General features: G+C 38.9%; 1 long non-coding RNA gene across 4 annotated transcripts in view; it reads right to left on the bottom strand.

Moving 5' to 3' along the window:
• Nucleotides 1–6,077: 6,077 nt before the first annotated feature.
• The window catches only part of LOC144300836 (uncharacterized), a 176,375-nt gene continuing 157,977 nt past the window's right edge, over nucleotides 6,078–24,475 (bottom strand). For all 4 annotated transcript variants that reach the window (XR_013367605.1, XR_013367606.1, XR_013367608.1 and 1 more), the window contains one exon: nucleotides 6,078–6,331. This is a non-coding gene — a long non-coding RNA (uncharacterized LOC144300836). The remainder of the gene's footprint in view (nucleotides 6,332–24,475) is intronic.

The following is a 24,475-nucleotide window of genomic DNA, read 5'->3' as shown; positions in this document are numbered from 1 at the left end:
CTCAAACTGACACATCTAACTATTCTTCCATGTGATCTTAAACTTTATTTTTTAGGCATATAAACTATTTGTGATTATAAACTTTAAAAGTTTGCATCTCTTCCTTCTGTGCCCTCCTCCCTCCCATGTCTTCATGCCATGCCTGGAGCCACAGAGAGGGCACAGGTTACCTTCTGCTTTCAGCATAGGTGTAGAAGGTTCCAGAGATTTACTCTGGAGGCGAATTTCCAAGTCTGCTCCCATGGGAAATGAAATTAGGTTCAGAAAAGAGTTTGCATCTATTTAAGAGACGGGGGACATTCTTCTGTATTAAAACAGGCTGTGCCTATCCTTCCTTCTGCAGAGGCAGTCTGGTTATAAGTGATGGAACAAGATGTTGTGGGGAAGCACAAAGTGTCAGCATAAAACACTGAAAAGAGTAGGAGAAAGTTTCAGTCAAGGTCCGGCACTGCCAATGGGGAGCAGTCTGGGTTTCCTTACTGAGATTGGTTTCATAAACAGGTATGTGTAAGAAAAAGACTCAAGAAAATCCTTCTATTTTAAGATTACCTCCAAAGATAATCTATTTCTCTTTGCCTCTATTTGGTATTTCCAAGAAACTGTTTAAACCTTATTCATTTTACTAAATAGGCTTTCCTCTGGGACATCCATTGACCATTGACAAGATGATTAAATGAGATCATGAGTAAGAAGCCTTGAGCTCAATGTTCGACATGTAGCATGCTTCAAACAAATAGTAGCTGAATCTGAAGCCCTGTAAATTAGCAAATTGATTTTCTAGTTTACAAATGAGGCTTGGGTGAGCCTGAATGGTATGAGCCACTCTCCTGTGGCTTTAATGAGTCAACCTAATGATGGGTCCAACCCAATGGCCTGGAATATTAGAAGTTATAAAACCTCAGCCTACAGGGAGAAAACCTGCAGCTCAGCCTAGCACAGCTAGGATGTGGAGCCTAATGGCAAATTTGGCAGAATCCAAACTTGGATCTGCATCCTGCCCTTTAGCTCCTAGAAAGATCTCTGCAAGAAACTTCTGGTGTCCTGAGAAAACCAATTATTTCCCTGTCCTGTACTTTTGTCTGATCAGAATCCCTTTCTCATCCTCAAAGTGAAACTGGAAGCATGTGATCTGAATGAGGGAATTTGGAGGCTGTGGAAGGGACAGGTCAAGGAATAAGATGCTGAAATCCTAGAGGCTCAAACATGTTTGGGAAATTGCCCAGTCTAATTTTCAAAACTTACTTACTGTCAACAAAATACATGATTTGTGCTAGTAGACAGATAGTTTGTGCTTGATTCTTATAGGTGCTTAATAGCTTTGGAATGTTTGTTTTGCTATATTGCTATTTAATGTGAAACATTTTGAAGTTTGATCAAACCCTTGAACTTCAAATTTACACTAGAAAGGTTAAAAAACAGGGAATACTACATTAGTTATATATGTGTCCTGATTACCTCCAAGCTCTCCAGCCTTCTGAAGGCACCATCTTGACATTCACGTGAAATAAATCAAGCTTCCAGCTTAAATAAGGAGAAGTCCAAGATTCTTGATAGTTCTACACATTCCCCAAAGGAGGGTCTAACTCTCACCTAAAGTTGCCTGTAACTTTCTGTTTTGGCTCAGTCATAAGAACTTCCTACCTTCACTTCACCACTGATGCTGCCAGCTCCAAATGGGTCTTGTCCCTTCTCTCCTAAATGGAAATGAAAACTCCTCTTTGTTATCCAAAGCAGTGCTGCCCTAATTCAATCATGATATGGTGACAGAATTGTCCTGAAGATTTGGGCATATTGAAGAGCCTTTCTGTCCAGAATCAGAAACCACTAAAAATCAAATGCAGTCATTACTATTCTAAAATCTCTTGCTTCCCCACTATTAATCAGCTCTCTTCTCAGCATCCTATTGGTTGTTTTCTTTCAGGAAACTATTGCTCTACCTTCACCTCTCTTCCTGGAATTCTAGGGCTCCAATTCCTTACTTCTCAGGCTGCTATCCACTACCTAGAGGTAGATGTATATACATAAAATATACATATGTTTATATGTACATATATGTATCTATCATCTATGTCACAGGGTATTAACTCTGGCTTTTCCCTCTATTTGGGAGTTCAAGGGAGGATTCCAAAGGCTGAGAACAGTAGGTTTTTAGCCATCTATACTGGCCATGTTGAGATTGTGGGTAACCTCAAGAAGGTCTAGAAGACAAGCAGAGGAGTGTTTAACTCTGACTTCACATCTCCTGAGGGATACTTCAGGAAATCCCTATAAATCTTGACCTGTGCCTGCTGATATTGAAGAACCTTATTTATACCTAAAATTTATAAAAGAAAGTGCTTAAGGGAACTGTTTGTGACAGGAAGGCAAAGACACAGGGCTACATTCAAAATGGTCTGCTCCTCTAGCTATGGACCAAATAGGCACTGATACAGGTGCTGAACTTCGGCCACCTTGAGAGGTTCTTCCTGACAGGACCTCCCGGAGGGCACATGAGCCCATGACAGGGAGCGTGTGTGTATCCAGTAGCACTAGATGCTAGGGCTGTTGGAAGAGTCATGAGCAACCAGCTAGAGGTGATGGAGGTGGCATCTCCTGTGAGATAGAACAAATCTATTGGGGTAAAGCAGGGGACAAATGCACAGTAATTGTGGTTTCTAAGGAGTCCACGTGGGTACCCCCATGAAAGACCAATAGGTGGGGAGAAGGGAATAGGGGAGGGGGACTTTCTTGGCGGCCACCAATGTCAGGGGCAACCATACCAGTCAGGAAGAATCTTTCCTGCCTCATCTGTCTCCCCTCTCCCTCCTTTTGTCTCCTGGAAAACCAGATGGCCTAGTGGGTAGAAGAGAACAAAGGTGAAAGTTGGAAGCTGACCAAGCTTCTCTCCATGCGTCTACCAGCCCAAGGTGCTGGAGGACAGGGAAAAGGGTTTGGCTTAAATGAGAGAATAAGGCTTTGACAATAGACAAGACTAAACTGGGCATCTTATATTAGACTTTCCACTGGTGTGTGTGAGTGACAGGAGAAGCTCTTTTATGTTTTTGAGACTTCATCCAGAGGCAAAGATATGATTGACAAAACTTGTTGGAAGGCAGTCACATAGAACAGGAAAAGCTAATTTATAATTTCACCCCTACTGAGTACAAATCATTCAATAAGGCATTTGGTCTGTGTCTTCCTCCCTTCGTCTCTTCTTTTTTCTCTTCTCTCTCCTGCATATACATTTATATTCTGTTATGTTTTATGTGCAAATAAATTTTCTTTTGACTCAACTTATCCCTTCTAGACAAGCCTGGAGCCTTCCCATTCATAACCAGATGTCCACGTACTTGTTTGTTTCCTTTGATTTCTAAGTAGAAGGCTGTATGAATTTTAATTGAATTCCTCCATCATGCATGAGCTTCTCCAGTTGTCTTCCTCCACTGACTACACGTCTTTTTGCTCCTCCCTGCTACCATGTATTAAATGCTGTTTTAAACCTCTAGAAACCTCCAATGTGGATCTGATTTTGATGCCAGCTTCAGAGTGTCTGCAGACCTGGGGTTCCATAACCACTGGAGTCTGCTCTTACCATAACCGGATACTCAATACATCTTCACAAAGTGATGCCCCCCACGATGACACACGCCACACCTCAGAAGCTGGCAGAACCTCTCCAGGTTCAAATCCAGCAAAAACATGGCACTGCTGCTGTCTCCGCCTGTGTCCTTGGCACTTGTGCTATGTCACAGTTGCTACTTTCAGAAATTTATGAGCCATCAGTCCTTGCCGACTACTTAGCAGGCTCTCATCTGCCTCCAAACCAGAGAACTCTTTCTGAGCCTCCTGGGAACAGGGTCACCATATTTCTCTTATTTATCCCATATTTCCTGTAAATGTCAGCTTCTTTCCTGGCCTATTCCAATTAGTTGTTGGTGGGTCTCTCCACTCACACAGTCCTCTAAACCTCTTTCTTCTTTTTAGCATATTCTTTTTAGCCTTGTGTAGATTCATGTCCATGTGTATCTAGCTGCAGAATGCGTGCGGCTCTTTTAATAGAACGTGTCTCCCTTATGGCAAAAGAGGCTCTTTGAAGACAGGGCAAGTATTTGGTATAAAACAATGACTGCAAATCAGCAGGCATGAACCCTCTGGTTCATCTCTTTTTCAACCACACAGTAATTACATATGATTTTTCAAATTTGAATGCCTCAGAAGGCTAGTCATGCCCTAGTTTACTTCCCTTTCTATCATTCCTTGGTCTGTTTCATTCACTTATACTACTTGTCTATCTGTGGTAGACATTTCGGTTTCTACTTTCTGGAATAAAGTCCTCTTTGACAAATCTGTCTGCTAGACAAAATAATGACCCCCCCCCACACACTTCCTAATCCTCAAAATCTGTGGACATGTCACCCAAAACGGGGGCGAGGGGGGAAGGACTTTGTGAATGTGATGAAATTAAGGATTTGAGGATGGAGGGATTATCAAAGATTATCTAGGTGGGCCCAATGTAATCACAAGGGCCCTTAGAGAGGGAGACCAGGGGGTCTAAGTTAGAAAATGGGAACATGACAACAGGAGCAGAGCATGGACTGATGCACTTTAAAGGTGAAGGAGCTGCAAGTTAAAGAATGCAGGTGGTCTTGAGAGAGAAAAGCAAGAAAATGAGTTCTCCCCCACTGTCTCCAGAAGGAACCCAGCCTTATCCACATTTTGATTTTAGCCTCATGAGACTTGTTTCAGACTCCTGACCTCTAGAACTGTAAGATTACACATGTCTGTTGTTTTAACCACTAGGTTTGTGGTAATTTGTTAAAACATCAGGAAGAAATATATATAGTAAGAGTCAAAAAACAACTGCCTGACCTTCCTTGGTACCAGAAATCTTCTCCACTTGGTCTTACTGGCTATTAGAGGTGTAGCTTTAGTGATGAAGGAACTGATTCAGTGGGGTAAGACTCAGTGCTTGGGAATTTGCTTCCTTTCTGAAGATAAGGCATGGGACAGTAATTGTTTCCTTCCATCTGTTGGATACATAATGACTCCTAAAGTTCAATAAACTAATGGCTTCATGAGCTTTATAAAGACTCTTTTACCTGTAGCACTCTCACCCAGGAAGCAGTCAGAGATAGATAGACAAACCTTTTCCTTCTAAGACTTTTGTCACCCCTAGTTATTTTCCCACATGCCCACTCTCATGCATAAGGACACATGATACCTTCATCTGTGTTTTACCTCTCTTCTTCCTACTTATTCCTTGCTATCCCTTCTTCAGTGTCCTTGACTCAAGGACACTCTTGCTTTTCATGCTTTAAACACTTATGATGACAAATCTACGTTTTAGTGACTGATGTGTGTGCTCAGCAGGAGGAGCCTCTGGCGTTCGTTTTTTTTTTTTTTTTTTTTTTAATTCAAGTATAGTTAACATACAGTGTTAGATTAGTTTCAAATGTACAATATAATGATTCAACAATTCATCACAAGTGTGCTCTTAATCATTCCCTTCACTTGTTTCACCCATCCCCCCACTCACCTTCTCTCTGGAACCATCAGTTTGTTCTCTATATTTAAGGGTCTGTTCTTTGGTTTGTCTCTTTTTTTTTTTTTTTCATTTGTTTTGTTTCTTAAATTCCACATATGAATGAAATCGTATGATTGTCTTTTTCTGACTCATTGCACTTAACGTTATACCCTCTAGATCCATCCATGCATGTTACAAATGGTAAGATTTTTTTTTTTTTTAGGCTGAGTAATATCGTATGTTTGTGTATGTTTGTGTAGCACATCTTCTTTACCCATTCATCTATGGATGGATACTTAGATTGCTCTCATAACTTGACTATTATAAATAATGCTGCAATAAACATAGGGGTGCACGTATCTTTTTGAACTAGTGTTTTCAATTACTTGGGGTAAATACCCAGTAGTGGAATTACTGGATCATACGGTAGTTCTATTTTTAATTTTTTGAGGAACTTCCAAATTGTTTTCCACAGTAGCTGCACGAGCTTGTAATCCCTCCAGCGCTCATTTTAAAGAGCCACTTTCCATGTTAACAATGATAACAGACTAATAAAAAGAAATAGATAGGTAGATTTAATATTTTACATCCCCAGTGATGCCAAGGAAGATATCTTTGCATTGACTATTTCTTCATTTCTTTCAGCTGCCAACTGTGAAGTGTAATTTGATTTAGCATATGGTGGCAAAGCCATGAGACAACAGAGACAAATACAGTTTGGGTTTTCATCAACATTTGCAGATCAACAACCGTGGGTCTGTATTTCAAGAGAGACAGTGGTAACAGATGCCATCCCTGGAGGATCTCCAAGTCAACCAGGTGTAATGTCTAAAAAAGAGACATAAAATAGAAGTGTAGGATGAAGCACCTGTTGGTATGACTCCAGCAGTTATTGGCTGCTAAAGAGTTTAATTCGAAGTAGTCAACAGAGAGAGATAAAAACTGGGTCATTTCCCATGGCCAGGTATTTAAAGCATGTAGGAAGCAGACTACATGAATTTTGATGGAAACTTAAGTTGTTTCATTATGAGAAAGACATCTCGAATTATCTAGGGCTCTTAGGTAACACAGACTCTGGCAGTTACCACTTTCTTTGGTTCATGTAGACCTGGTCTAACCAAGCAATGAAGTGTCATAGAGCAGGGATCCTTAACCAGTGCCTTCATGCAAGTCAGATCTTGGATGTATTGGTTTGTCTACTCTAATATTTTTTAAAAACATGATTTTCTTTAGGTAAGGCACAAGCAGTCCACACGATTCCCTCCTATACAAAACCATTCTTGCCTATTTATATAACTTGCCCTTGATACACAGAATAATAGTCCCCCAAGGATGTCCATGTTCAAATTCCCAGAAGCTATGAATATATCACCTTACATGGTAAAAGGGATTTTATAGATGTGATTAAGTTAAGGGCCTTGAGATGGGGAAGTTATCCTGAGTTATCTGAGTGAGCCCAATGGAATCATGCGAATTCTTATTAGTAAAATAGGGAAAGAGGGAGGCTGGAGAGTCAGAAACAGAGAGAGATTGGATAATGTTGCCTTGCTTTGAAGATGGAAGAAGGGACCAGAAACCGAGGAATGCAAGCAGTGTCTGGAAGCTGGAAAGTCAAAGGAGATTATCCTCCAGAGCCCCTAGAATGACATTAGCCCTGTTGACACCTTGATTTTATCCTATTGAGCTCCATTTTGGATTTCTGATCCCCATTACTTTAAGATAATAAGTTTGTGCCATTTTAAGCCACTAAATTTGTAACAGTCTGTTATAACAATAATAGGAAACTACCATGTTGCCTAACTCTGAAGTTTAGGTTCAATAAAACCAAAAAAGAGCTGTAATAACAACAGGTAATATTTTGAGTGCTTATTATCTATATACCAGGTATACTTCCTATGATTAACCCATTTGTTCCTCAAAACAACTCTATGAGGCACATCCTCTATGCCTCTATGAGGCACATAGAGTTGTGCCCAACTCTATGATGGGCACATCCCCTATTCTGGCACTGATTTGTCCAGCAGTGGGCAGATCTCCAGTACAAAGAGTAAAAAGAACATTCCAATTTTGTAAACTGGTTCTTCACAGGAGGATACAGATTTGCTTCATGTGATTTTCCTCACTCAGTTCTTAACTTCCCTCTTAGTGTTCATGAAATCCAGACAATTGTGCTGTCTGATAAATGACCTGAAATCATTTATTAACACAAATTTGCCTTGGCATGTGGCAGATACATACACATGACAGAACTAAAGGGGACTCTGGAGATGACCGAAGCAAAATATATCTTTGCATTCCCACATCTATTATTCCCATTTACCCTTGCCCCTTCCTACAGGAAATGTCATAAAACAATCTTTAAGGAACTTTAACCAGGAGGCAGGATCTAGATGTCCAATTTCCAAGGGGCCTTAGGCCCCTGGAATAATATAGGTGATAGAGTTGAAAAGGAGTTGAGGCAAAAATGATTATTTTTTCAAATCAACCTTGTATTTCCATACACATTTTCATTCATTCATTCAAGTCAATGTCTTAAAAAATACTGCATCTGACCACATGGCAGGCACTTTTAGAAGTGATAAAGTTGCAAGGATCTTAACTTCAAAGAATGTATAACCTAGTAGGAGACAGGCCTATAGAGAAAAAAAATCATTATGCAAGGAGAGTGATTATATTTTTAATAAAATCAATATAGAGAGAAAGGAAGATAGTGAGATCTCAGGAGTCAAGGTTTATATAGGAGGATACTGTATGAGTTTAGACTTGAATTAAAATCAGAGTTTCATAGCCAGGCAGGAAGTGGTCAGGATTCTAAGCAAAGAATAAGCCAGATGTGTACGGGCCTGGAGACTTGAGTGAGTGAAGGCATTTTCTGAGAATTAGAAGATAAAGTAGTCAGGGATATATAAGTTAAGGCTGGTAAGAGAAGAGGCAGGATGCCAGATCAAAAAGAGTCTTGTAAGCCATGCAAAGGAGTTTGGGTAAAATTCTGTAGGGATAGGAAGCCATTAAAGAACTTTGAAATAGTAGCAATGTGATCACAATTCTGATTTAGAAAGATAAATCCCATGGCAGTATGTAGCTCAGGCTTTGATGACTGTATGACTGTGATGGGGGAGAAGGGATGTGGCTAGAAGAAAAACAACTATTAATGAAGCTATAGTCAGTTGTTTAGATGAAATACGATGAGGGCCTGAACTGGCATGGCAGATTTGGCCTGTGGAGAGGAAGGAGGGATTCTAGGCATATTTAGGTAGAGAAATTCAAAGGGCTTGGTGGACCAAATATGAAGGGTAAGGAAAAAGATTCTAGGACAATTTCTTGGCTTCTGATTGGAGATATTGGATATTCATTCAAAGAAGAAGAGAATATAGATGGAAGAATAGCTTTGTTGAAGATGAGACAAGTTTTGTTGTAAAACGTTTGAAAGATAATGAAGAAAAAATACTGACTAGTTTCTTAGATTCTGGAAATCAAGAGTGAAGTTTTGTCAAAAGCTATAGGTTTTTGAAGTCACAAACTTAGATTAGTTTAACTCCTGGGTGTGGATGAGATGCTTTAGTTTCTGAGAGACCTTAAATCCTCATCTATAAATAGGAATAATTTCCTTTATGCTTGCAGAACCCAGTGATAATCTTTTCCTTCTGTGAATACTGGAATAGGGCAATAGTGGTGAAACAGGCTAAGATTTTTAATTTTTTGGTAGCATTTTTGATAAATATTGGAAGCCCTCCAAAGCAGACTATTTTTCTTAACAAAAATTTGGTAAAATACAAGAAGCATGTCAGGATTAGTAGAACTCCTCAAGGGAGTCCAAGCAGAGTTATACTTTGTACCTTGTAGATGCTTGATCAGGATTTGTGTCTTTGCTTGCATTGAGAAGAGCACAACATTTAACAACTGTAAGTAATTCTGTACAACAGAGGTCTTGGAGGTGGTACTTTGAAAACTCCCTAGCACCTGTTTAATTAATACAAGGGAACAACATAATTGGGGATTTTCACTTCACAGAATCTGTTCAATTCATTTCCATTGTATCAGAAAACTGTCATTATAAATCAGTCTGAGAGTTGAACTGTTCACTCTTCTCATTATTGCATTTTGTATTTGCAACAAAAAGCTGTCAGTGAAGGATGTGGTTAGGTTAAAAAATCAGACTTCTTTTTGACTGAAGGGTAAGGCCAAATACCTAGGAATTCAAAAAAGTTAGCAAACCAATTTTGCTGCCTTTTGCTTTCATAACAACTCAGATTGCTTCAGTAATTCTTTGGTTTTACACATCCAGCTATGTAGAGTGGAGGAACCATGAAAAACTGAGTGTAGTCTCCAGGAACTAATGTCTGTACCTGGAGTCATTCGCATCACTGACATTCTCCCAGTGATCCAGGTTCATGCATGTTTCTTTGAAAAGATTACTTCATTACTAAGAATGAATATAGTTAGTGGTTTTATAAAAATTTAGGCTACATACAAAAGAATAAGGAATTTTTACAAATCATCTATGCCTTATTAGGGATATTTATTGTTAAGAGAGACAAACAAAGTAGAAATAGAGAAAAATGTCATTGGTTTGAAATACGGTTTTTCTCCTTTGATACATAGTGAAATACCACTCATCTTTGGTGTCTGCGCTAAAATATGTCTCCCTTTTTATCCTTACCAACCTTGGCTCCTTTATTAACATTAGTGTGTTCCAAGCACTTGTATACTCAACACACGAAGTGGAAGAAAGGTGGAGGGCTACCCCAGGTAAGCCATATTCTGTTTGAAATGTGTTATAAACAACAGATTTGAAATACGTGGTTGGACACATGTGGTTCAGTGACCAGATTGGGTCTGGAAATCAGGCTAGTGATCTGGATAGAAGTCACTAAATGTAAAAATGTAGACCAGGGAGGACTGTGGAGCTGAGCAACATTAAGATGTTGTATAGAGGCCAATCCTGCATAGAAGATTGAAAAAGCATGGCTGGTGATGTTGCAAAACCCCAGGAAGAAAAAACACCAATTCTGTTAAGTCTTCAGAGAAGTCGAGAGATGGTAACAGAGAAAGATTTCTCATCTAGAACTCCTTTCCTTCTCCTTTGCATGCCTGATTGTAACACCCCTTTGGCTTTGAGGAATACCACTTCCTCCAGCAAGTCTTGTGTTGTGACTCCTTGACTACGTCAATCTCTCCCCATACACTACAAGGCATTGTAGTGTCTGCTCTCTCTAAAATCACTCTTCTACTTTTGTTTTTGCTAAACCAAACATCTGTCTCCTTTTATTGGACTGTATGCTTCTGGAGGGCCAGGGACACACATTCCTTGTTTAACATATTTTCAGGACTTGGCCCAGCAATTGCCCACAGTAGGTGCCATGAAATATTTTCTGAATGAGTGATATCTGTGAATGAACTAGACTTCTTACATTTTTCTGTTTCCAAATCGAGAGAATATATAAAACTGCCCTTGTCGACAGTTAATTGTTGTTGTGAAGCATTGTCCCTGCTTCCCTCTCCTTTCGCTTCTTTCAAGCAGCATGCTTTGAGTAGCTCTGTGTGCATGTCTTGAAGAAAGCCCTGATTTTTTGCTTGTAGCATAACATTTGGGCCTTATCTATATTATTTGTGTTACTTTTCTCTATTTAAATAGGCTCAAAGTGGTAAAGTGGAGAGGAAGCCTAGAATGAGAAGCTCTAGTTTCAGCTATGCCAGTAACCAGCTGTGAGTCAGGCCTCTGGACCTGCTAGTTACCTCCTCTGTGAAAATCTCTAAGAGTGTCTCCTCCCTTTATTAAAAGGTCTGTATCTTTTCATTTTTCTCATTTGTGTCTCAGCATCTGATGAGTATTCTCTACTTTACTTTGCCCACAAAGAACATTTTCAAAAAATGCTTCTGTTAATATATTCAAGAAATAGAATAACCAGTTGGTTGGCATTATAAATTTGTAAAACTAGAAATTATCTTTAGGATTGATGATTCCAAACCCTCAGGCAATGTATGCATTTCTTATGATCCTTTTAATGTTGCTCTGAAATGAGTTTGCTAGTATTTTGTTGAGAATTTTTTGCATTTATGTTCATCAGGGATATGGGCCCGCAGTTTTCTTGTAGTGTCTCTGTCTGGCTTTGGTGTCAAGGTAATGCCGACTTCCTAAAATGAATTTGGAAGTATTCTGTCTTCAATTCTTGAATAAGTTTGAGGAGGATGGGCATTCATTCTTCTTTAAGTGTTTGGTAGAATTCAGCAAAGAAAACCACTCGGCCCTGGATATTTCTTTATTGGGAGACTTTTGATTACTTATTCAATATTCTTGTTTGTTATTGGTCTGTTCAGATTTTCTATTCATTATTCAGTCTTAATTGGTTCTGTCTTTCTAGGAATTCATTTCTTCTAGGCTATCTGATTTGTTGGCATACAATTGTTCATAATCTCTTATTTTTATTTCTGTGGCATCAGTTATGTCTTCTGTTTCATTTCAGCTTTTGAGTATTAGTCTAGCTAAGAGTTTGTTTCTTTTGCTGTGCAGAAGCTTTTTATCTTGATTATCAGAAAGGGAGACAGAATATGTTATTGAGTAGGCTTTAGGTTTATGTTATTGATAAGGCTTCTCGTCAACAGTAGGCTCTTAGTAGTTAACCTTTTGGAAAGTCAAAATTTATACATGGATTTTTTTTTCTAATAAGATGCTATTTATTGCAAAGAAACATATCTCATAGAACTCTGGCTGTTCCCTTCAGATAACACACACATACACATATACACATACACACACAGAATCTCAATAAAATCATTACTGTAGTTTCACAAAGGGTGATTGAAAATATGTCTAAGCCATTGCTTTGTGTACTGTGACACCATTAAATATCTAATTTGGGGATTTTATTTACCTATTTTTTGTTTTTTGTTTTTTACAAATTTATTTATTTATTTATTTATTTATTTATTTATTTATTTATTTTTTAATTTATTTTTTATTGGTATTCAATTTACCAACATACAGAATAACCCCCAGTGCCCGTCACCCATTCACTCTCACCCCCCGCCCTCCTCCCCTTCTACCACCCCTAGTTCGTTTCCCAGAGTTAGGAGTCTACGTTCTGTCTCCCTTTCTGATATTTCCCACACATTTCTTCTCCCTTCCCTTATATTCCCTTTCACTATTATTTATATTCCCCAAGTGAATGAGAACATACACTGTTTGTCCTTCTCCGATTGACTTACTTCACTCAGCATAATACCCTCCAGTTCCATACACGTCGAAGCAAATGGTGGGTATTTGTCATTTCTAATAGCTGAGTAATATACCATTGTATACATAAATCACATCTTCTTTATCCATTCATCTTTCGATGGACACCGAGGCTCCTTCCACAGCTTGGCTATTGTGGCCATTGCTGCTATAAACATCGGGGTGCAGGTGTCCCTGCGTTTCATTGCATATGTATCTTTGGGGTAAATCCCCAACAGTGCAATTGCTGGGTCGTAGGGCAGGTCTATTTTTAACTCTTTGAGGAACCTCCACACAGTTTTCCGGAGTGGCTGCACCAGGTCACATTCCCACCAACAGTGTAAGAGGGTTCCCTTTTCTCCGCATCGTCTCCAACATTTGTGGTTTCCTGCCTTGTTCATTTTCCCCATTCTCACTGGTGTGAGGTGGTATCTCATTGTGGTTTTGATGTGTATTTTCCTGATGGCAAGTGATGCAGAGCATTTTCTCATGTGCCTGTTGGCCATGTCTATGTCTTCCTCTGTGAGATTTCTCTTCATGTCTTTTGCCCATTTCATGATTGGATTGTTTGCTTCTTTGGTGTTGAGTTTAATAATTTCTTTATAGATCTTGAAAACTAGCCCTTTATCGGATACGTCATTTGCAAATATCTTCTCCCATTCTGTAGGTTGTCTTTTAGTTTTGTTGACTGTATCCTTTGCTGTGCAAAAGCTTCTTATCTTGATGAAGTCCCAATAGTTCCTTTTTGCTTTTGTTTCTTTTGCCTTCATGGATGTATCTTGCAAGAAGTTACTGTGGCCGAGTTCAAAAAGGGTGTTGCCTGTGTTCTTCTCTAGGAGTTTGATGGAATCTTGTCTCACATTTAGATCTTTCATCCATTTTGAGTTTATCTTTGTGTATGGTGAAAGAGAGTGGTCTAATTTCATTCTTCTGCTTGTGGATGTCCAATTTCCCCAGCACCATTTATTGAAGAGACTGTCTTTCTTCCAATGGATAGTCGTTCCTCCTTTATCGAATATTAGTTGACCATAAAGTTGAGGGTCCACTTCTGGATTCTCTATTCTGTACCATTGATCTATGTGTCTGTTTTTGTGCCAGTACCACACTGTCTTGATGACCACAGCTTTGTAGTACAACCTGAAATCTGGCATTGTGATGCCCCCAGCTATGGTTTTCTTTTTTAAAATTCCCCTGGCTATGCGGGGTCTTTTCTGATTCCACATAAATCTTAAAATAATTTGTTCTAACTCTCTGAAGAAAGTCCATGGTATTTTGATAGGGATTGCATTAAACGTGTATATTGCCCTGGGTAACATTGATATTTTCACAATATTAATTCTGCCAATCCATGAGCATGTAATATTTTTCCATCTCTTTGTGTCTTCCTCAATTTCTTTCAGAAGTGTTCTGTAGTTTTTAGGGTATAGATCCTTTACATCTTTGGTTAGGTTTATTCCTAGGTATCTTATGCTTTTGGGTATACATGGATTTTTGACTGTGTGCACCCCTAACCACTCCCCTCATTGTTCAAGGGTAAACTATATTCAACTCTGTCAATGCAGAATGTGAGCAGCCATAGACACTTTATAACAGAATATCTCTGCTACAAGTAAGCTATTCATAAAAACAGACAAACTGTATTTGACCTATGGGCTATAGTTTACAGAACACTGCTAGAGAGACCTACACAAGCCTTATTTTTAAATTTAGATCTCTCATCTCACATACATAGTAAAGCAGAGCAAACATTGGATTTAGGAGTGCTGGCTTCCACTTCTGTCCCTGACACTAATTGCTGTGCTGTCTTGACTAACTTCCTTAGCTTACTGGCCTTCCTGAATTGTCATAAGGAAAAGGTAAACACCAATCTCTTTCAAAGTCTGAAATGTTCAAATCTATCCTTGAGTGCTTAGATAATTCTCAAGAAACATGTTTTCTCAAGTTGTGAAACCTCAAAAACAATTTTATCTTTGCAAATTATTAAAGGTTACACTTAACATGATGATAGATCACTGGCATGGACCACTAACCAATGAACAAAGGAAAAACTGGTTGAAAGAACTTTAATAGTGCAGCAAATCTATTTTATGCCATTTTATCAAACTACCATATAAAATTTTATCATATTTTATCAAACTACCATATAAAATTTGTTTAAAAATTTTGAATATCTCATTGGCTTTAATGATTCATGTTTTGGGCAGCATCGCATCTAGAGGAAGTTCTATCAAGCTGCAGAAGAGGTAAGGTTTTTAAAGACAGAAGGAGCAGAAAAAGGCAATTCTTGGCAAAGAAAGAATTGTTTTAGGCAAGGTTGTCTTCCTAGTATCAACCAGGACATTCAATTTAAGCTGTAAAGTTTACAACCATGGCAGGGTGGAGGGGTGGTTTGAAATTTTGCTCAGTTTAGGTATGAAGTCTTGGTTTACTAATGTGGGGCCTTAACACAAGTGACCCCATTTGGGCCTGTCATTTTCTTCAGTTTCATATCTCAACTGAAAAGTATTCAAACCCTTTAAGATACATTTCTTTTGAAATTCTAATTTTCTTAACATTTCATTGAAATATGTATTTTATTAACGTGGCATGATTATTTTAAAGTTATTCTAGTTAACATAAAAATTTGGGGAAAAGAATTAAAGTATATTAATGAAAATGAACATATAAATTGTTGGAAAATCAAATAAGTGGTCATCAACCATAAACTGCATTAGACATTAATGTTTGCTATAATGCTTAAAAATAGAAGAGCTCATAAAAACATTCATTTTAAATGTATTTGATTTTTAATACACATTAAGAAAATTTACAAGAATTAAACTTTCAGAAATTTTTCTTAATGACAAACAGGAGAAAAAAGTAAAACCAGCTTCCTATCATTGAGAATAGTCAAGAAGCACCTGAAGAGTACTGAACATATTAGGAAAATATGTATACATTAAGCCAGTAGTTAGCATAAGGAAGGAAATAATGAACTTTAGAGCAGAACTAGAGAATAAAAAAATAAAAAAATATCAATGAAATTAAAGTTGATTTTTTGAAAAGAAACAGAATTGACAAACTTTAAAAAATTATTTAAAATTTATTTTTTATTCATTTATTTATTTTACATTTTGGTATACTTTTATTGGAGTTCGATTTGCCAACATATAGTATCACACCCAGTGCTCATCCCATCAAGTGCCCTCCTCAGTGCCCGTCACCCAGTTACCCCAACCCTCCCACACCTCCCCTTCCACAACCCTTTGTTCATTTCCCAGAGTTAGGAGTCTCTCATGGTTTGTCTTCCTCTCTAATTTTTCCCACTCAGTTCCCCTCCTTTCCCTTATAATCTCTTTCACTATTTCTTATATTTCACATATGAGTGAAACAAACCATATGATGATTGTCTTTCTCTAATTGACTTACTTCATTCAGCATAATACCTTCGAGTTCCACCCACAAAAAGCAAATGGTGGATATTTGTCTTTTCTGATGGCTGAGTAATATTCCATTGTATATATAGACCACATCTTCTTTATGCATTCATCCATCAAAGGAAATCATGGCTCCTTCTACAGTTTGGCTATTGTGGACATTGCTGCTATAGACACTGGGGTGCAGGTGTCCACTCATTTCAGTACATCAATATCTTTGGGGTAAATGTCCAGTAGTGCAATTTCTGGGTCGTAGGGTAGCTCTATTTTTAACTTCTTGAGGAACCTCCACACTGTTTTCCAGGGTGGCTGTACCAGTTTGCACTCCCACCAAAGTGCAAGAGGGTTTTTACTTCTTCACATCCTCTCCAACATTCGTTGTTTCCTGTCTTGTTAATTTTTGTCATTCTCACTGATGTGAGGTGGTATCTCATTGTGGTTTTGATTTGTATTTCCCTGATGGCAAGTGATGGCAAAAACCTCCCAAGACACAAAAGCCAAAAGAGAAGGTTTATGGTCAACTAATATTCTACAAAGGCGGAAAGACTATCCACTGGAAAAACAAACAAACAAACAAACAAAAAAAAAAACCAGTCTCTTCAATAAATGGTGCTGGGAAATTTGGACATCCACATGCAGAAGAATGAAACTAGACCACTCTCTTTCACCATACACAAAGATAAACTCAAAATGGATGAAAGATCTAAATGTGAGACAAGATTCCATCAAAATCCTAGAGGAGAACACAGGCAACACCCTTTTTGAACTCGGCCACAGTAACTTCTTGCAAGATACATCCACGAAGGCAAAAGAAACAAAAGCAAAAATGAACTATTTCATCAAGATAAGAAGCTTTTGCACAGCAAAGGATACAGTCAACAAAACTCAAAGACAACCTACAGAATGGGAGAAGATATTTGCAAATGACATATCAGATAAAGGGCTAGTATCCAAGATCTATAAAGAACTGATTAAACTCAACACCAAAGAAACAAACAATCCAGTCATGAAATGGGCAAAAGACATGAAGAGAAATCTCACAGAGGAAGACCTAGACATGGCCAACACACACATGAGAAAATGCTCCGCATCACTTGCCATCAGGGAAATACAAATCAAAACCACAATGAGATACCACCTCACACCAGTGAGAATGGGGAACGTTAACAAGGCAGGAAAACACAAATGTTGGAGGATGTGGAGAAAAGGGAACCCTCTTGCACTGTTGGTGGGAATGTGAACTGGTGCAGCCACTCTGGAAAACTGTGTGGAGGGTCCTCAAAGAGTTAAAAATAGATCTGCCCTACGACCCAGCAATTGCACTGCTGGGGATTTACCCCAAAGATACGGATGCAGTGAAACGCCGGGACACCTGCATAAACCCGGATGTTTATAGCAGCAATGTCCACAATAGCCAAACTGTGGAAGGAGCCTCGGTGTCCATCGAAAGATGAATGGATAAAGAAGATGTGGTTTATGTATACAATGGAATATTACTCAGCGATTAGAAACGACGAATACCCACCATTTGCTTCGACGTGGATGGAACTGGAGGGTATTATGCTGAGTGAAATGTCAATCGGAGAAGGACAAACATATATGTTCTCATTTATTTGGGGAATATGAAAATAGTGAAAGGGAATAAAGGGAAAAGCAGAAAAATTGAGTGGGAAATATCAGAAAGGGAGATAGAATATGAGACTCCTAACTCTGGGAAACGAACAAGGGGTAGTAGAAAGGGAGGTGGGCGGGGTTAGGGGTGACTGGGTGACAGGCACTGAGGGGGGCACTTGATGGGATGAGCATTGGGTGTTATTCTATATGTTGGCAAATTGAACACCAATAAAAAAATTTTTTTTTAAATAAATAAAGTACAAGACACATGGGCAGCCCGGATGGTTCAGCAGTTTAGCACCGCCTTCAGCCCAGGGCGTGATCCTGGAGACGCAGAATGAGTCCCACGTCAGGCTCCCTGCATGGAGCCTGCTTCTCTCTCTGCCGGTATCTCTGCCTCTCTCTCTCTCTGTCTCTCTCTCTGTCTCTCTCTCTCTCTCTGTGTTTCTCATGAATAAATTAATAAAATCTTTTTTTTTTCTAAAAAGTACAAGACACTTGAAATACCTACAGCAACTCGTAGGCTTGAAAATGAGGCAGAGAGTTAGGTGGGATCAAGTAAAAATTGACTAATTATTAAGGTTAGAAGCCTAAATTACAATCAGTAGCCAATAGGTACTAAATCCAAGCAATGTCAAGAATGTATGGCATTTTTAATAGAATAGTGTTATTATTTGTGCAAGTTAATTTTGTTTTGTAACTGCCAAGTAAAAATAATGGGTGACTAATACTTGTTTTAGGGAAGCATATTATTCCAGCCCATGTTTAAAATATTATTTTGATAATATTCTTAGTATTTTGCATTGGACTTTCTTATTTTGTCTAGTATTTCTGATATACCAACAACTTTATAGTATATACCTCTGGGATAGGAGGATAGGGGTTAGAGGTCTAAACCTAGAGACCAAAAACTTGGCTCTGAGTCCCTACCATTCTTCTTTCTAGCTGTCTGACCTTGTCGAGTCACTTAACTTTTCTGAGATTCAATTTTCTCATTGATGAAATGGGGGATACTGATATTCACCTTCTGGTTGGCTATGAGGATTAAATTAAGGAACAAATGAAATAGCTCTTGTACTTAAAAAGTTCCCCAGAGATTCCAATTCATGAAATATAGGATGTCGTTAAAGTGATATTTAATGGACCCTGCTGATCTTGACTGGTCAACTTCCATCTCCCTTTCTTTTCTGGAGGAGAGTATTCCTTACTACCAACTATACTGTAAAGCTCGTAACTAGTTCTAATGCTATCTACTAATTAAAGGTTGATTTGCTGAAGATGAAAGTAAAATCTTGATTGAATGATAATTCCACTAAAGAGAAATAGGAGGATTCCTATTTTAACTCATAGGTTCTGTGTGATGGAGCTTTCAGGAACAATACTCTTAATAAATCTGTCAAAATAAAAACAGAAAACAGGAAGAATTTTTTCAAGGCAGTGAACATAGCCTCATTTATTAAGAATAGACTTTGTGTTCTTGATTAAGATTCCAAGACTAGACAGACTAGACAAAATGAGTTTAAATGAAGCCATTCAGGTAGGAAGGAGGAAATTTCTTTGTTAGAATTATAATAAAATTCTGAGTAAGAAATTCCATTTCAGAGAAAATGGTGGGCTACATTATCAAACCCATTCTCTTGCTGAAAAAAAACTAAAAATACTGCACAAAATGAATTTTTTTAAAACCTCAAGTGCATAGAAGAATTGAAAAGATAGTTAAGATATTAGAAAATTCTAAATCCTGTTAACTGGATCATTGAAGCTTCTTTTGCTCATACAGCACTTATCAAACCTCCCAAATTTAAACCACAGATTTGACAGTTTCATACAGGAAAAAAAAGAGAAGCAAAAATTTAAAGCTTTCTTAAGGTACAAAAACCAGTAGGGGATTTTCCTCACATTAAAGACAGACCTCAAAAGACTAACTCTTCAGCCAGAGATGAAATAATTAAATGTGTTCCAATTACTCCTCACAAAGAGAATTGCATGCCCACTCCCAAAGAAAATTGTAAGTAGAATTACACCATGGAGAAGGGGAAAACAAAACAAAAACGCTGGAAAAAAAATAAAACTTGGTCATAAATAAATAAATTACCTCTCAAAAAGTGATTCCAACATATGACTGCCCTCAAGGGCCAACCAGAAGTGAAATCAAATCTTCCCTGGAGATGTAAGTCTTCATACCAAGCCTCAAAGTATCATTACAAATACCTATCTTCAATGACAAAGAGTAAAATAAAGCTGAGGACACATGGACATAGAAACAAAAGACAACAGAAAAAGATCCACAAAGTCTGGTATTAAAACTGGAAGAGCAGATTTTAAATTAACTGTGCTTAAATATTGGAAAAATAAAGATAAACTTGGCATACATAAATAATAGGAAAATAGAGTGATCATGCAGATTTGAAAAAGAACCAAATAGTGTCTAAAATTTTTAAGCCTAATAACTAAAATGAAAAACTAAAATGGTGTTTGACTACAGATGTGAAACAAAGCTTAAGACGGAATCAGTAGGGGACTTCTGAAATGATGGTGGAGTAGGAGGATCCTGATCTTGTCTTGTCCCAGAAATACAATTAGATAACATCCACATCAGTGTAAATAACCCAGAAAATGACCAGAAGACTGACAGAACAGACTCTCCACAGATACACGTAGAGAAGAACCCAGGACAAAGAGGGCAGAGATGTGGTCAGGAGCTAAAATGACCCATGGGACGGACTGTCCATAGCAGGGAGGGATGCCATGGATGCAGAGAGGATACAGGACCAGACCCCACACCAGGCACCCCAGCAGGGGACTCCCATGGGAAAGAAAAATACCCATAACATCAGGCTTTGAAAACCAAGGGTACTAATAATCAATGAGGCTTAACAGCTAGAACTTTAAAAATCGGCAGACTTACCTCTGAGAGAGCCAAGGGGATCATCTGAGTCCCCAACCTTGAAGTGATAGCACAAAAAACAGCCCTACTGGGATACTGCATAGAAGCAACAGCTTGAAAAATGACTAAGGAATACAGGAGGGGCAGTCATTTACAAATATCATAGCATGTGTTGGAAGGGCAGGGATCTTTGGTAGACTTCTCCAAGAATGAAAGAGACGGTGGTCACCATTTCTTTTCCCTACTCCCATCCCCCACTTACATACGCAGACACCTGAGGGAACCAGTACAGCATAAACACTTTCCACCTAGCTTGTAACAGAATGCTCCATCTACATGTTGTCCTGAGAAAACTCCCCCTCTATCCTAGCCTCACAGCAGGAGTTTTTCAAGGCAGCTGCAGGTCCCTTCTTGCAGTGAACCTTGTCAGTATTGTATGCCTTGCCCCCATATTCTGCAAACATGCCTTCTTTGGCTCAGCCTTTCTCAGCAAGAGTCTTCAAGGGCAGCTGCAGGCCTCCTCCCACAGTGGACCTGTGTGCCCTGCTTCCACAGTCTCCTGCACACCTGCCTCATCCAAAAGCCCTTGACAAGAGTCCATCCAAGTGGTGCCACAAGCCTGGCAGTGTGCAAGCAACCTCAATGGGGGCTAGCAGCACTCAAAGTGACTCCTGAGCTGGAGAGGGGGGAAGATAACCACACATCCTAGTCTGATTGTGGCCCCAACAGTGGGGGAGGGGGCATACATCTGGTCTGACTACAGCCCCTACCCCATCAACAGAAGTTTCTCAGGTTACAACAAACAGAAAGTGCCCGGCAATTTGGTGCTACTGAATCTCTGGCAAAAATGACTGAAGGCAAATGTGACTATGCTACAAGAGTAGGGCACATGCAACACACATAGGAGAAACTCCTGAAGTACCAGGTTCTGGTGAACAGGGGACATTGCACTGCAGGCACTCTTCATCATAAGGCCACTACTTTCAAGAGCAGAGATGTAGCTGACTCTCCTAACATAGAAACAGACACAAAGACACAGTAGACAAAATGAGAAGACAGAGGAATATGTCCCAAATGAAAGAACAGGACAAAAATCACAGGAAGAGAGAAACACAATGGAGTAATAAGTCTGATAGGGATCATTTAAAGTAATGATCTTAAAGATACTTACTGGACTTGTGAAAAGAGTAGGGGACTTCTGTGAGACCCTTAAAGAGATAAAACATAAAAAGGAACCAATCAGAGATGAGGAATTCAATAACTGAAATTAAAAACAGACTAGAGAGAATAATTAGCAAACTAGAGGAAGTAAAGGAATGAATCATCAACCTCAAGGACAGAGTATTAAAAAGCAATCAAGCTGAACAGGAAAGAAAAAAATAATAATAAATGAAAATGACCCAGCGGGGATCCCTGGGTGGCGCAGCGGTTTGGCGCCTGCCTTTGGCCCAGGGCGCGATCCTGGAGACCCGGGATCGAATCCCACGTCGGGCTTCCGGTGCATGGAGCCTGCTTCTCCCTCTGCCTGTGTCTCTGCCTCTCTCTCTCTCTCTCTGTGACTATCATGAATAAATAAATAAATAAATAAATAAATAAATAAAAAAAAAAGAAAATGACCCAGCAATTGCACTGTTGGGGATTTACCCCAAAGATACAGATGCAATGAAATGCCGGGACACCTGCACCCCGATGTTTATAGCAGCAATGTCCACAATAGCTAAACTGTGGAAGGAGCCTCGGTGTCCATCGAAAGATGAATGGATAAAGAAGATGTGGTTTGTGTATACAATGGAATATTACTCAGGCATCAGAAACGATGAATACCCACCATTTGCTTCAAGGTGGATGGAACTGGAGAGTATTATGCTGAGTGAAATGAGTCAATCGGAGAAGGACAAAAATTATATGTTCTCATTCATTTGGGGAATATAAATAATAGTGAAAGGGAATGGAAGGGAAGGGAGAAGAAATGGTGGGAAGTGTCAGAAAGGGAGACAGAGCATAGAGACTCCTAACTCTGGGAAATGAACTGGGGGTGGTGGAGGGGAAGGGGGGCGGGGGGTGGTGGTGAATGGGTGACGGGCACTGAGGGGGGCACTTGACGGGATGAGCACTGGGTGTTGTTCTGTATGTTGGCAAATTGAACACCAATAAAAAAATGTATTATTAAAAAAAAAAAAAGAAAATGAGTTAGGGAACTCACAATACCATCCATTGTAATAACATTACAGGATCCCAGAAAGAGAAAAGAGAGAAAAGCAGGCAGAAATTTTATTTCAAGAAATAGCTGAAAACTTTCCAAATCTGGGGAAGGAAACAGAAATCTAGATCCAGAAAGCACAGAGTGTCTCCAGCAACAATCAACCCAAGGAGGTCCACACCAAAAACATAGTAACTAAAATGATAAAAAGTAGTGATAAAGAGAGAATTTTAAAAGCAGCAAGAGAAAAGAAAACATTTAGGTACAAGGGAAACCCCATAAGGCTATAGCTAATTTTTTGGCAGAAATTCTGCAGGCCAGAAGGGAGTTGCATGATGTATTCTGCAACAAGAAAACCTGCAGCCAAGAATGCTCTAACCACCAAGGCTATCATTCAGAATAACAAGGACATGTAAAGAGTTTCCCAGATAAACAGAAGTTAAAGTAATTCATGACCACTAAACCAGCCCACAAGAAATGTTAAAGGGAACTCTGAATGGAAAAGAAAGACCATAAGGAGGAGTAAGAAAAGTAAGAAGCAGAAAAGCAGTAAGATATCTATAAAAATAGATATCTATAAAAATCAGTCATGAGAGTCACAAAGTAAAAGGATACAAAGTATGATATCATATACCTAAAACATAGGGCAGGGGGCGTAAACAATGTATTTATACTTAAGCATTCATCAGCTTACATAGAGTATTATATGCATAAGATGTTATATATAAATGGTAACCACTAATCATAAACTGGTAATAGAGGAGTGCCTAGGTGGCTCAGTGGTTGAGCATTTGCCTTTGGCTTAGGTCATGGTCCTGGAGTCTTGGATCCAATCTTCCATCCGACTCCCTGAAGGGAGCCTGCTTCTTGCTCTGCATCTTTCATGAATAAATAAATAAAATATTTTTTAAAAACTGGTAATAAATATGCAAAAAATAAAGAGAAAGGAATCTAGGTATATCATTAAGAAAGTCAGCAAACCATGAGAGAAGTAAGAGAAGAAAAGGACTAAAGAACAACTATAAAACAAGTAACAAAATATCAATAAGTATATACCTATCAATAATTACTTTGAATGTAAATGGGCTAAACACTCTGACCAACAGATTAAGAACAGATTAAGAAAAAAAGCAAGACCCAAATCCTGAGGAAGGTAGTGGTAGGGTAGGAGGACCTTAGGCTTGCTTTATCCCATAAATAGAACTAGATACTATCAAATCATCCTAAATATCCCAGAAATAGACCTAAAGAATGACAGAAAAAACTCCACGATGAAAGGTAGAGAAAAGGACACATCAAAGAAGGTAGTAAATGTGGAGGTGTGTTTTAGGGGAGAAACAGATTCTGACTGCTGCAGAGGGGAGGGAGCCATGGTCACAGAGAAGGGTGAGAGAGAGAAAGAGAAGCACACAGGGGAATGCACAAGGAGAACATTTCCCCATAACTATTTGCCTGGAAAGTAAGGGGATGTATTTCATGAGTTCTTGCAACCAGCAGGGTGCAAAGCCTAGAGTTTTAAAACTCAGCAGACTCAGCTAGGATAAAACCCAGAGGGCACTGTGCTGCTCTTACACAGAAGGCAGGCAAACAACCTGAGGTACACAGCAGCATAGAAACAGATCTGAAGAGCACCTGTGGCACA

The sequence above is a fragment of the Canis aureus genome, chromosome 29 (genome assembly GCF_053574225.1).
Source record: "Canis aureus isolate CA01 chromosome 29, VMU_Caureus_v.1.0, whole genome shotgun sequence".
In the NCBI taxonomy this organism is placed as follows: Eukaryota; Metazoa; Chordata; class Mammalia; order Carnivora; family Canidae; genus Canis; species Canis aureus.
This window is presented reverse-complemented; position numbering and strand designations above follow the sequence as displayed.